At 38.3% G+C, this 12,814-nt stretch overlaps 1 long non-coding RNA gene across 1 annotated transcript; it reads right to left on the bottom strand.

Moving 5' to 3' along the window:
• Positions 1–1,214: 1,214 nt before the first annotated feature.
• On the bottom strand, positions 1,215–12,569 carry LOC135406855 (uncharacterized). The gene is made up of 3 exons (XR_010426532.1): positions 12,179–12,569; positions 4,783–4,835; positions 1,215–1,623 (listed from the first exon to the last, which is right to left on the bottom strand). It is a non-coding gene; the product is annotated as an uncharacterized LOC135406855 (long non-coding RNA).
• Positions 12,570–12,814: the final 245 nt, after the last annotated feature.

Raw genomic sequence — 12,814 nt, 5'->3', positions numbered from 1 at the left:
AATATTTTCTTCAAATGAGATGAGCTCAAAGTAAATAAATGGGGTTTTTCGGTGTGTAGAATTTTGGAAGATGAACATTTTACATTTTACATTTCTAGTTTACTCCCCTTTCTCATCTGTTGTTTCTGTACTTCCCACTCCTAGGATCTATCTTTCCTCTTCTCATATCAGCTGTTCACTGGCAAGAAAAACAAATTTTCCAAGTCCTTTGACTACCCAAAGCTCTAAGAAGACATTCATGATGATGATTCTATGTGAAATACCATATCTGAAAAGGCATTTGTGAAAAACGTAGCATGATTCTGAGATTATGTCCTTTGCTTAGGACATGCAATTTCCACCCACCTGTGAGGTCTGTCGTTTCACGTATTTTCAAGCAATCGACTGAGGATAAAATGAACCTTTGCTTAAAATTACAAGGTTTCTTCTAGAGAAAATATAGACTAATATGTGCTCTATAAAACTCTTCAAGAAGGAACAGTGTGACATGCACAGATGATCAGTATCAGAACAGAGTGTAAAGTATCCTTCCCAAGCATTCAGCAGCCCACAGAGGTACCTTTCGACTCCGCTTCTGCTTTGCTTAAACCATGAGTCACACAAAATAGTCAGAGACACCAAAAAGTCAGAAGCACTAGCTGTAATCACCAAATCACCATAGGGCAGAAAAGGATGAGATAATGTTTTGTATCACTGGTGATCCAGTAAGTCATCATTTCTGCACCATCCAGATGGCAGCAGGGAAGGAGTAACATCTTCACGCTGCTCACGCTACTCGGGGCACAGAACTGAGTTATCCCTCACCTGGAGCAGAGCACAGGGACATGGCACAATGTGCTCTGGCATCTGACAACAAATAAAACAGTTAACTCAAGTTTGTCAGTGTGACTTGATGCAGCACCCATATGCAGACAAAAGTTTGCACAGAAATGCTATGGCCTTGGTACATCGACTTTGATGGAGTAAATCCAAACCGTATTGTTGTAACCAAGTGAAGCATCACATTTCCATGGTGCTGAGACTGAGGAGCAATTGATGTAATTTCTAACGTACCATTTTGGTTTTTAAAACTAATTTTTTTCCTGAGTAGTTGAATCACTATATTAATTCTGGAAACCTTCTGCAACAGGATGCTATTTATATATCTAACAATCAGAAAAATCAGTACAGACACCGAGTAAAACAGACGCAGTTCAGAAGTATGTGCTGTTTAGTTTTATTTTGGTGGCATGGTGTTATTTTTTTAACAAACAATTAAAACAACTGTGTTTCAGAGTCTGAGCACAAAGACTACTTAAATGTAGATCCTTTGGGGGGAATACAGCAGCTCTGCCCTGAAACTCATAGAGAAATGAAGGTGGAAGATGCCTTTTTGACAATTAAAGTGTTAGCAGGAAGAAGGCACAGACAAAAGCTGGGGAGATATGGCTATTAGAAAACCTGCAAAAATCTCACGCTTGCACGATTACAAGGCAGTATTGCTGTGAAAGAGACTAAATCAATAAAGAAAAAAGGGAGAGAACAAGAAAATACTGCATTTATTTCTGTCTTAGTTGGTGTTGGTGTATATAATGCAGAAGCCTGGTCATTTCAAATGTTCATCCACATCTTACTGGACTGCATCTGCTTAAATAAATAAATAGAGAATTAGTAAAGAAATACTATAAATAAATAAATAAATAAATAAATAAATAAATAAATAAATGCCAAATAGGGATCCATTTAATCCATTTTTGCCAAGGCAACTTTATTTAGAAAGCTGTTTACCTTTCTGAAAAGCCTCATTAGGCATAAAAACAAAGAATGAAGTTGATTAATGTGCTCTAAATGTGATGTTCAAATTGTAATTTTCATATACGCAAATGGATGCTTCTGCCATATTTTGTTTGATAATTTACAGTGTTAGCACCGTCCAAACTACTAATCAGTTTCTTTTTATGAAGACAGCTGCAGACGATCCTTTTAGAATGCTCATTTTCATTAGCGTCTTCGCTCACCAAGAGCTAGGGCCTTTCTCACAGATAACCTCATCACTTTAAACTGGGCTTGGGGAAATTCTATTCACTTGAATTCAGTTGTTTGTGGATTGTTTGTTGGTTTGTTTGTTTTTCAGTAGGGTAATCTGAAAAGAAGATGAAAGAGCAGTACAAAACCCCCAAGTGGATGGATTTAAAAGAAAAGAATGGTTATAAATCAGCCAGTTTATATTTTCCTCTTCTTCCTTTTTTTTTTTTTATTATCATCTGCTGAGTTGGCAGGAAAAAAAGCAAGTTGCACAAAGGTAGCATTTCTCTAAGTACTGTCTGTATATTTGTAGGATGGTGACGTTAATACAGATGAGTTCTAGCATACCACTTTTCTAGTAATTCTGTTCTAAAGCTCTTTTAATGCAAAAAGCATTGCTACAATCATGTGCACTGAGGCAAGAAGCAGAAAAGACAAACAGATTAAGACACTGGGTTACCATGTATGAAAAATCATGTTTAAATCAGAAGTAGTTATAGCGTGCTATGCTATGTTTTACAGAACTGCCTCAGTTTCTCCCAGCAGTACTTAATCTGACTCAGCGGCAGCATTAGTTTCTGTTAATTTGTAATTTTCATGCTCCAGCGACAGTATTAATTTTTTATGCCATTGTAAATAGTAAGTAACCAATCAAATGGTCTAAATATATTAATGTTCTGCCTTTGCACATAGGTATGAGAAGATTAGACTAATTCTGCTGTACAAGAAAACAGCCTCTGGTAGCACTGAAAGTACATTTACTGTTGCAAGGAAGAATTATTTTTCTCAAAATATTTTGTACAGGACCAGAACAAAATTAGAGTACTTCCCTAACTTTAATGTTGCAAACAGCAGCAATGACACAATCTAGCAGTTGTTATAACAAATCCAAGTATAAGGGTGTTAAATAAACTCTGACAGTTTCAGAAATCAATCTGAGAACAGCTGACACATGTTCAGGAGTCCCTGGAGTACATCCACAATGATTAGAGATCTGAATCCACTTTAATGTTGTCTTTCCTAGAAATCCATGCTTATACCCATAAATTCCAATTTGAGACCTTTCCATCAAATTTTCACATCTCTTCCATTTACTCTGCACCATGCCTTCTCTTCCCATCTGCCTCCTGATTGTCCCAGCTGCATACAGATGCCTGCCCACCCTGATCTAAGTCACTGAAATGATACTTAAGGTCAAGCAAGCAGATTTGGGATCCCTCTTGTGGAGAAAGAGCCACACTGATGAGACTATATAAGCAGGATGGGATTTTTTCCAAAAGGAACAATAACATCTTGTTGTTAGGCACTTTGAATATCAATTTATACAGTTACTGCAAGAAAAAAACCTTTGCATTTGTGAACTCTGTCATTCTGCCTAACTTCCATAATTCATTGGCTCTGTGTGATGTGTTGATAAGCAATTTCACAGAAGAATGAGAGACAACAATTATGGAAGCTGTGTCTTAATAAAAACTGGAGTGGGGGAAAGGATTACAGAGTATTATTTAACTGAGAGGATATATACTAAAATAGCTGGCATAGAAGGCAAGAAGAAAAGATTCCATAACAATTAGTGGCGTGAGTGTTGCAATAATGTGACATTATTGTAATAAATGTAAATGACAAATTGAGAAAAGGTAAAAGAAACACTTAGGCTGGCTACTAAAATGCTAAAGAAGCACACTGCTCATGCAAAATGGCTTGTTTTAGACAATGGAACTGCCAAAGCAGCTGCCTTTTCAGGTGCATGAGAATGACGCTCTTCAGTCAAGATATGTAGAAACAAGACTGTGTTATATAGTGTATGTTATCTGTGATAAACACAGCAGGCCAGGATGAGTGAAAGAAGAGGAAATAGAAAATGCTCCTGGGTCATAAATGATTATCACAGTTAGAGTGCTGAGGGCTGATAGCCACAGAGGTATTGGAGTTAGAGAGGCAGAGTGTTAAGAAAAGAAATGAAGGAATACTGATAGTTTTAAAGAAACACAGCAATGTTGGCACTACAAAAGCCTTAGCTGCTGATTTCTGACTGTTCTATTTGCATTTCAGATATATAAACAGTTGTGACTGCTAATTGTCAATATATAATCCTGTTACTACTACTTCTGCCTGTGAGGTCATCCCAGGCTATAGAAAAAGTAAATTAACAGAAAGAAAAGAAAAACCAAAAAAAGCAAAACCCAAAAACAAGTAGTTAGGCAGTAAGTGATAATGAGAATCATGGCAAAACTATCTTCATTTGGCTTTAAAGAGACTTTGACAGCCATTTGGCATCCACAGAATTAATTTCTCATATGTCGATAAGACAAACACAGCATCTGATACATGAGCTGTATCAGTGCTCTTTATAACATCTGTAAAGTAGGTATTGCCCATCCATTCCTTGTGTTTCACTGATTTACCTCACAAAACCCAAAAAAGTGTAAACATAAGCTATGAAGTGTCTTAGTAGGGAGAAATGTTTTATCTGAATATTCTGAAAATCTAGACTACTTGGACTGATATAACAATTACATTTTTCTACTAATTTATCTACTCTCAAGAAAAAAAAAAAAGTTTTTTATATGAATAAACACATTACCAAATTTACCAGAAAACAAACTGAAGTATGCCAAAATGATGATACCTAGTAACATGAAACAAAAAAGCCTCTGTATGCTGGCACATTGTATCTTTTTGTGGGGAAGTTCATCTAGTCTGAACTCCACCAAATGAGCTCTGTCTGAAAAATGGTTCACTGAAAATAAAAACATTATGGGTAAATTATATTTTTACCTGTAGTCACTAAGAGGAATCTCATCTTTTCACTGAAAAGGCACATAGATGCTCTGTAAGAGGTGAAAGAGGGTTTAAGTTTATAGCAACTTTTGCTTGGAGTGACAACTGAACCCAGCAAAACAGATTTCATTGTTAGTTGTCCCTGCTGATGTCTAGGGTTTTAATTATATTATTATCAAAGCTTACTTAGAGCCCATATGGCTTGCTTTTTGCCCTTCAGTGTTACTCATATAAAAGACAATCTAAGAGAAAATTTATTTCCATTAAAATTTTTTGCAGTCACATAATATAGCAACTGCAGTACATTTTGATGTCCAAAAATCATAGAATATGTTGAGTTGGAAGGGGATGATCCCACAAGGATTGCTGAGTCTAACTCCTGGCCCTGCACAGGACCATCCCCAAGAGTCACATTGTGTGCCTGAAAATATAAAAATATATATGATCAGATGATACTGGAAAATTTCAAGAACTAACATTAAGGAAAACCACTCAGAGCAAAAAATTGGGAGCAGGAGTTATTACACCTTGATGCAAGTAACCACCTTCATAGACACATAGGATAATTTCATACAGAAGAGGCATTTGAGGGCTATCTAGTCCAAACCCTGCTCATAGCAGAGACAAATTCACTTAGAGCAGATTGCTTGCTCACTCATCAGCTGAGTTTTCAACATCTCCTTGGAGCAGATTCCACAAACCCTCTGGGCAACCTCTTCCAGTGATTAACCAGCCTCACAGAGGACTTTTTTTGTTTCAATACAGATAAAATTTGCCTTGCTACACCTTGTATTCACTGCTTGTTGCCTTTTTGCTCTGAAGTCCCTATGGCACTTTTTAGGTAGCTGTGTACGGCAACTAGATCCCCCTCAGCTCTTAAGACTGAACAAACCGAGCTCTTAGACTCTCAGTTTAGTTCACTTTCTCTCTTGTTCATATAAGAGTCAGGTTCTTCAGCCGCCAATCACCATGGTAATTCTCTTATTGACTCATTTTACTTCATCAACATCTACCTTGTACTGGGCAACCCAGCACTGAATGCAGTAACCCACTTGTGGTCTCACAAATGTCAAATAGAGGGGAGTGAGCACTTCTCAAACTGCTGGCTGTGTTCTTCCTAAGGCAGCCCACCATCCAGCATCTGCAGGGCACACTGCTGATTCACAGTTACATCCTCCAGGACCTCCTGTTCTTTACTGCAATCCCTCCCCTCCCAACTCTACCATTTCCCTAAGGCTAGAGCTGGTTACCAAGCTGTAATGGGGCATGGGGTTATTCCATCCCAGGTGCAGGACATTACATTTCCCCTTATGAACTTCATTAGGTTTTTACCAATCCACTTCTCTACCCTCTCAGGAGTTCTCTGAATTTCAGCCTTGCTTTCCAAAAGTTAGCTGTTTTCCATCACAGCCTCTGAGAACGCACTCCATTCCACTGACTATTTCCATTATATACTTTCACCTTCAGTGTTGTGTCCCCCCGGGTATGTCACTCATAACTACTTAGTGCTGAACTCTAACCATTGACCCACAACCCTTTGAGCCAGATGAAGTCTCTACAATTTGAAAAAGATAATATAATCCTGATTTTCATCAAAGAATTATACTAAACAAGCTGAATGAGGACACAGCAGGCTAACGGTAAGGACTAGGAAGAACTGACAAAATAGTTGTAGGTCAGTAAGAGTATCCCCAAGGAAGAAAAAAGATTCTGTTATTCACTTTAAAACTGGATAAAGCTTGAAATCTTATAGACTTCTAGAGAGTTAAGATAACAGCTTTTACCCAAAAAGACCCAGTCTGTGTGTTTGGGTGTTTTGTTGTTTTTCTTTTGCGGTAATTTTTTTGTTTGTTTGCTTGCTTGTTTTTTTGCTTGTTTGTTTGTGGTGGTTTTTTTTGGTTTTGAGGTGGGGATGTTTTGTTTTTTTAAAAGACAGCTAAGTCTGTGAATGCATTTCTGCTGAGTTTAATAGTCTTACCTCAAAAGAACAGAACAAATTTCCCCACCTTTTAAAATGGCTTTTGAATCAATAAACTCATTCATTTCTCTCTCCTAAGACTGGTGTAACCTTCTTACCTTTTATGATTTCTATACTCAACATCACTGGTCCCTCCAGCTCAGATCCCCTCCCTTCCTCTTCATCCTCTCTCCACAAATATAAACTCAAATGCTACCTCATTCAATGGAACAATGTAGACTCCTCTAGAAAACTGCCTATATACTTCATCATAAAATGTCTAATAAAATTATGACAATAAAAGTGGTTACAGAAGAAAAGGAAGACTGAAGACTTCATGTTCTTCAACCTCCCCTTATAACACATGAAAAACAGTTTAATTTGTAGCATAAAAGATTTAAAGTGAGAAATTAAGAAAATGTTCCTTATTAAGTACAGGAAGAAACTACCTAAATTGTCAGCCTAATTCTTAATTTTTTGTAAACAAGAAGGTGATGAAGAGAGTCATCTGTAAATATCTGAATTATGCATGTTTCATATCTATTTAAATCATTATCTAGTCTCAAGGTACTTACTTTTTGGGCCCGAGAAACCTCAAAATACCATAAAAACAACTGTTTGTCATGGCTCTGTTCCTAGGGTTTGTATAGCCAGAACCACACAGAGCCTCTAGACAGATCTTGCAGAAAAACTTTGTGTGCAGCAGATCTAGCTGGGAATTCTGGACTGCAGCAATTAATATTTTTTTTACATCTGTTAATGAAGTGTGCTTTTTAGAAGGGGTGTGAGTTGAGGGGTCACTGAAGGTTGTGGAGCTGTTCTTGTGCTGGCAAACACTCCTGTTGAAACATGCAAGAGGTTAGATTTTGTGACCTCCTTCCAACCTCAATTATCCTATGAGTTTCAACTTGCAGTTGATGGCAGTTTCAACTTGCCATCTCAAGAACACTGAGCATGTTGCTCAGTGTCCAGAAGGCTTTTGAATATCTCCAGCGAAGGAGATTCCACAACCTCTCTAGGCAGCCTATGCCATTGCTCAGTCACACACAGTAGAGTTCTTCCTTGTGTTCAGGCAGAGCTTCCCATGGTCCAGTTTCTGTCCACTGCCTCTTGTCCTATTGCTTGGCACCACCAGCTAAAGTCTAGCTCCATCCTCTTGACACTTTCCCTTCAGATACTTATAGACATCAGTGAGGTCCCTTTTCAGTCTCGGAGTTTAACCTCTTCTTTGGGCCTAAACAGGTCCAGGTCCCTCAGCCATTCCTCAGAAGAGAGATGCTCCAGTCCCTTAATGATCTTTTTAACCCTCTGCTGAACATGATCCAGGAGCTCTATATCTTTCTTGTACTGAGGAGACCAGAACTGGACACAACACTCCAGATGCAGCTTCATCAGGGCTGAGCAGAGGAGCAGGATCATCTCCCTTGACCTGCTGGCAAAATTCTTGTCCTAAAGCACCCCAGGATACTGTTGGTCTTCTTGATTACAAGGACACACTGCTGGCTCATGGACAGCTCATTGTCCACCAAGACTTCCAGGTCCTTCTCTGCAGAGCTGCTTTCCAGCAGATTGGCCCCCAGTCTGTACTGGTGCTTGGGGTTGTTTTTCCCAAGGTCCAGGACTCTGTATTTGCTTTTGTTGAGCTTCAGACAGTTCTTTTTTGCCTATATTTCCAACCAGTCAAGGTCCTTCTGAAGGGCTGCACAGCAATCCGCAGTATCAGCCACTCCTCCCATCTTTGTGTCATCAGTGAACTTGCTGAGGAGGCATCTACCCCTTCATCCAAGTCATTGATGGATAAGTTAAACAATACTGGACCCAAATACTGTTTTACCAGTAGTAACACCTAAATAACTCCCAATACCAGACTTGAGGTTGTATATCAGCTCTACATTGCTATTACCCTTTGAATCTTTAATCAGAATGGCCTTTTGTCAAGAATTTGCTACAGGCTATTTAAAGTGATGTTGAAATAGTCCGTTCTAATGACTAACAAAACACATTCTATTCACAATACTGTATACCCAGATCCTGCAGTTGTACCTCCATTTACGTACGTGAAAATTAGACATGGGGGCATATTGTAAGACTTTTTGCTTGCTTATCTGCAAAGATATATCAACGAATTTGTGTGAACATGTTGAATTCCAAAATATAATATCTGCAGAGAAGGATTTGAGCAGTCTCTGCAAAAAGCCATGAGCTACGAGAGTTGGGGAAAAAACCTCGATGCAAGAAGCAAACAAGATACCATTGGTGTGATATACCCTGCCCAAGCCAAGAGTGTCCCACCTCGATTTCATCAACCTATACAGGATCCTATTATGTTTTATCTCTCCTTTTGTATCTTGTGTACTTTGCAATCCTGAATACCTTTCTCCCCCCATGAAATCTCCCCAGATAAAGTGGGTTTTTCCTATGATGTAATTGTAGGACCCTCAAGATTTGTCAACCTGGGTTTTTCCCTTATCTCATCCTTGTGAAACCCCCCAATTGTAACAGAATGAATATGCAAACCCCCCATGAATATGCAAACCCTGTTGAGTATGTAAACCCTAAACCCTTTATATATGAAGTTGTGAGTTCAATAAAGTATTCTAGTTTCTGCCTCCAAACTAGGATAGTGATAGTTTATTGACTCACTACATGAACATGTAAAGAAGCCTCTACAAAAAAAAACAAACAACCAAAAACCAAACAAACAAACAAAAAACCAAAAAAAAAAAACAAAAACAGAAACAAAACACATCCTCTACCCTCTGAACTAAATTACCAGGAATATAATTTAGTGAACAATACTAATAGAGCATAGTTTTAGGGCAAGAACTTAAAAATAGTCCAGATGAGAAATATAGGAAGGCAGGATGTAATTATACAAACTGGGCTTTCATCAGGACACCACCGACAAGCACTATTGTTCTGGAAAAAGCAGTGGAATCTCTAATGACCAAAAGTGGCATAAACAGTGATTGTTCTCAACATCTGCCATGCAAGTGTCTTCCCATGTGCTCACACGACATTGGCCTGATGGCAACTCAGAAAAAAACTGTCCATGAACCTCTATTAAATTACCAGTGAAACTGGATGAAATGTCACCAGAAGAAACACAGGATGCGAAGGAAATCTGTTACAACTCTCATTTGTTTTTTTTTCTTTGACTGTCAGTTTAGGGAATACAAGGAATACTGTCAGTAAGCATGGTCATGGAGAGTTCAAGGCTCCTATATATTCTGCAGAAAGATATTTGCACAAATGTTTACACTATATTTGCAAGTCATTCTTTATAAGATTTTCAGGCATCCAAATAAGGACAAGAAACAACTCCATGCAATTTATGTAATCATAAACTACTAGTTGTGAAATCTTACTCAAGGCAAATATACTGAAGTCTGTTGACATAAGTTGATCAAACAGTTCTCAACAACCAGATTTCTAAAAATCAAAGTCTACTTGTGGGTAATTTACAAGTAGGAAAAGGTCATGCTTTGTTGATAAATGATTCATTATACATAGCCTGCTCCGTGCAGCTCATTCACTTCATTAATAAGCAGCACAGATGACAATCTAATGTTTTTAAATTTCCTTTTATATATACCCTTTCAGACATATAGCTTTTATTTCAAAGTTTCAGGAGTCTTTCTAGCTATGTTATTGATACAGTGCCCAATGTTTAAAAAATTCTTTTTCTCAGACCTAAGTCCTCCACCATCTGCAGGCATCTACACAGTTCTCTTTTAGTAAAAAAAACCTAATAGTAAAAAAAGCAGATTAATTAGAGAAGAGACAACTTCCAAATCCACGGATTCAAACACTCTTCCTCTAGTTCCTTCACATTTAACCCCCAGGATCTAGTCTTGAGCATATCATCTAATTAGAGCTCATATAGCATCAGAGAGTCAAAGTGCCTTGGACATGTGCTCTTTCATTTTGTCTAAGTTTTGATTCTTCAGCACTGGAGTCTACAGAAACACTTCCTTTGACACCTACAAAGATCGTACAAGCCCATGGTGCTTTATAAGTAGAAGATAGGTTTAAACTTAGATCTCAAAATACAGTAAAGCTTTTTTTTCCATAAGAAGCATCATTTACTGAGAGAGCAGCTGTGTACAGCAGTAGATCAAGTTTGAGTGGTTTTAAGAAGCCACCTCATGTAGAGCCCATTACAGTAATCCAATTTTGATGGATGAAATCCAAGCATACATGCTCTCCTGGTGATTTCCTCCCCTGAAAATATTAAAATACAATGAAAGAATTACAGTATTAAACAAATTTCCTTTTTTATATTCAATAGACATTGAAATAAGAAACTTCCAAGTGCATGGCAGAGCCCTTATACTTTAAGTAAGTGGTACAGTGTATATGCATAAGCAGCTCACCACCAGCGAGACTTAACAAAGTTATTCTTAATAGCCACTCTGAGTGCTTTGCCTTCATGAAATACTGACCTTTTTCTACCTTATAATCAGCATTTATGGATGGCATGTCACTCTGTGACCAGTACTGTACCACTTCTGCACTCTGCATGTACCATTTGTACAAAAGGCCAAAGGAGTTTGCTCTTTTTGAAATGCCATCTGAAGAAACCGGGCAATTATATGAAACATTCTCTATAAAATAAAGCAATTCTTATTACCAGTTTTGCACTCTGAAAGGGACACTTCATGCTAATAACTCCAAGATCCTTTACTGTAGGTATTTCATCAGAGGAAAACAGTATTTTGACAATAAACTGAGAAGCAAGCATGAGGAGATTAAGGTGCACAAAGACTAGAATTGCTACTTCCTTCCCACGGGTACAAACTATCAGAAATAATCTTGAGGATTTCAAGAGTGGTGAGTGATTTTTCCTGCCATTTTTTCTTTAAAAAATAAGAGCACCCCAAAAAATTACTTTTTTAAGAGATCTTTCCCCATATATGGCAGTTGACATGTTAGCACATCTTAGAGCCAGAGTTTTTCCAGCCACTTTTACTCCACAAAATTGACAGCATAGATTAGGAAACCATAATACCAATTTAAAATCCCCTGAATCTTTAGCAGAATTTGGGTATCTCATCTCATTTTAATGAGATATCCAAACATTCACCAGTAATTCAACAGATACCCTTTCTGAGACTCCGTTTCTCCTTTAAGGAAATCTGCCTGAAAGAACATTTTGCTCTAGTACCTGTCACAACCATCACAGGATCAAAACATAAGGTTGGTGAGTTGTGCTGGTTTAAAAGTTAACCAGCAGGGGAAATGAACTCAACTCAAAAGAGAGATTATAAGTCAGAATAACAATTAAATAAAATAATACAATAAGTACAATTATACAAACAAACAATTGGTCTTAACCCACAAACCCCAAATGTATAACCCAGCACCCTGGGACATGAACAAAGTGGTGTTCCTTGGGCCCCCCCCGAGTCCAAAGTAAAGGGAGAGGGGAAAAACCTGCTGGTGGGAGAGCTGTTGCAGTCTGGGAGAGCTGTGAGCTGCAGTCCGGTTGAGAGCAGTGAGCTGCAGTCTTCCTCTGGATCCCACGAGTGGTAAAAAGGTTCCAAAACTCCAAGTTTCTATATTCTCCGTTTCAGGCAGGAATGCTCAGTCCTCCCCTCAGAGCGGGGAATTCCATAAAAGGGTATGAGGATGCTCAGTCCTTCCCTCAGAGCGGGGAATTCCATAAAAGGGTATCAGGACAGGAACATCTACAGGCCTCTACTGCTAACAATTTCTGGGAAATGGCATGGAAGGTTATAGAATACACAGTTTTGAGTTACACCCATACCATGATGAACTGGTCTCAGTTGTCCTAACTAGGACATGAGTTTTGACTACCTATCTGTAGTTACATAGGAATTATATTTTGCAAGGGTAACAGAAACATAATACAATAAAGCAGGTTTATTTTAAATCTCTAGGAAAAAGGAAAGGGGAAGGCAGGGAAGGAAGGAAGGAAGCAAGGAAGCAAGGAAGGAAGGAAGGAAGGAAGGAAGGAAGGAAGGAAAGAAGAAAGGAAGGAAGGAAGGGCAAGCAATCCACGCAATTACATAGCAAATGTAAAGATTAGAGGACTGAATTCAGTAAGTG

This window comes from Pseudopipra pipra, chromosome 2, assembly GCF_036250125.1.
Source record: "Pseudopipra pipra isolate bDixPip1 chromosome 2, bDixPip1.hap1, whole genome shotgun sequence".
NCBI lineage: Eukaryota > Metazoa > Chordata > Aves > Passeriformes > Pipridae > Pseudopipra > Pseudopipra pipra.
This window is presented reverse-complemented; position numbering and strand designations above follow the sequence as displayed.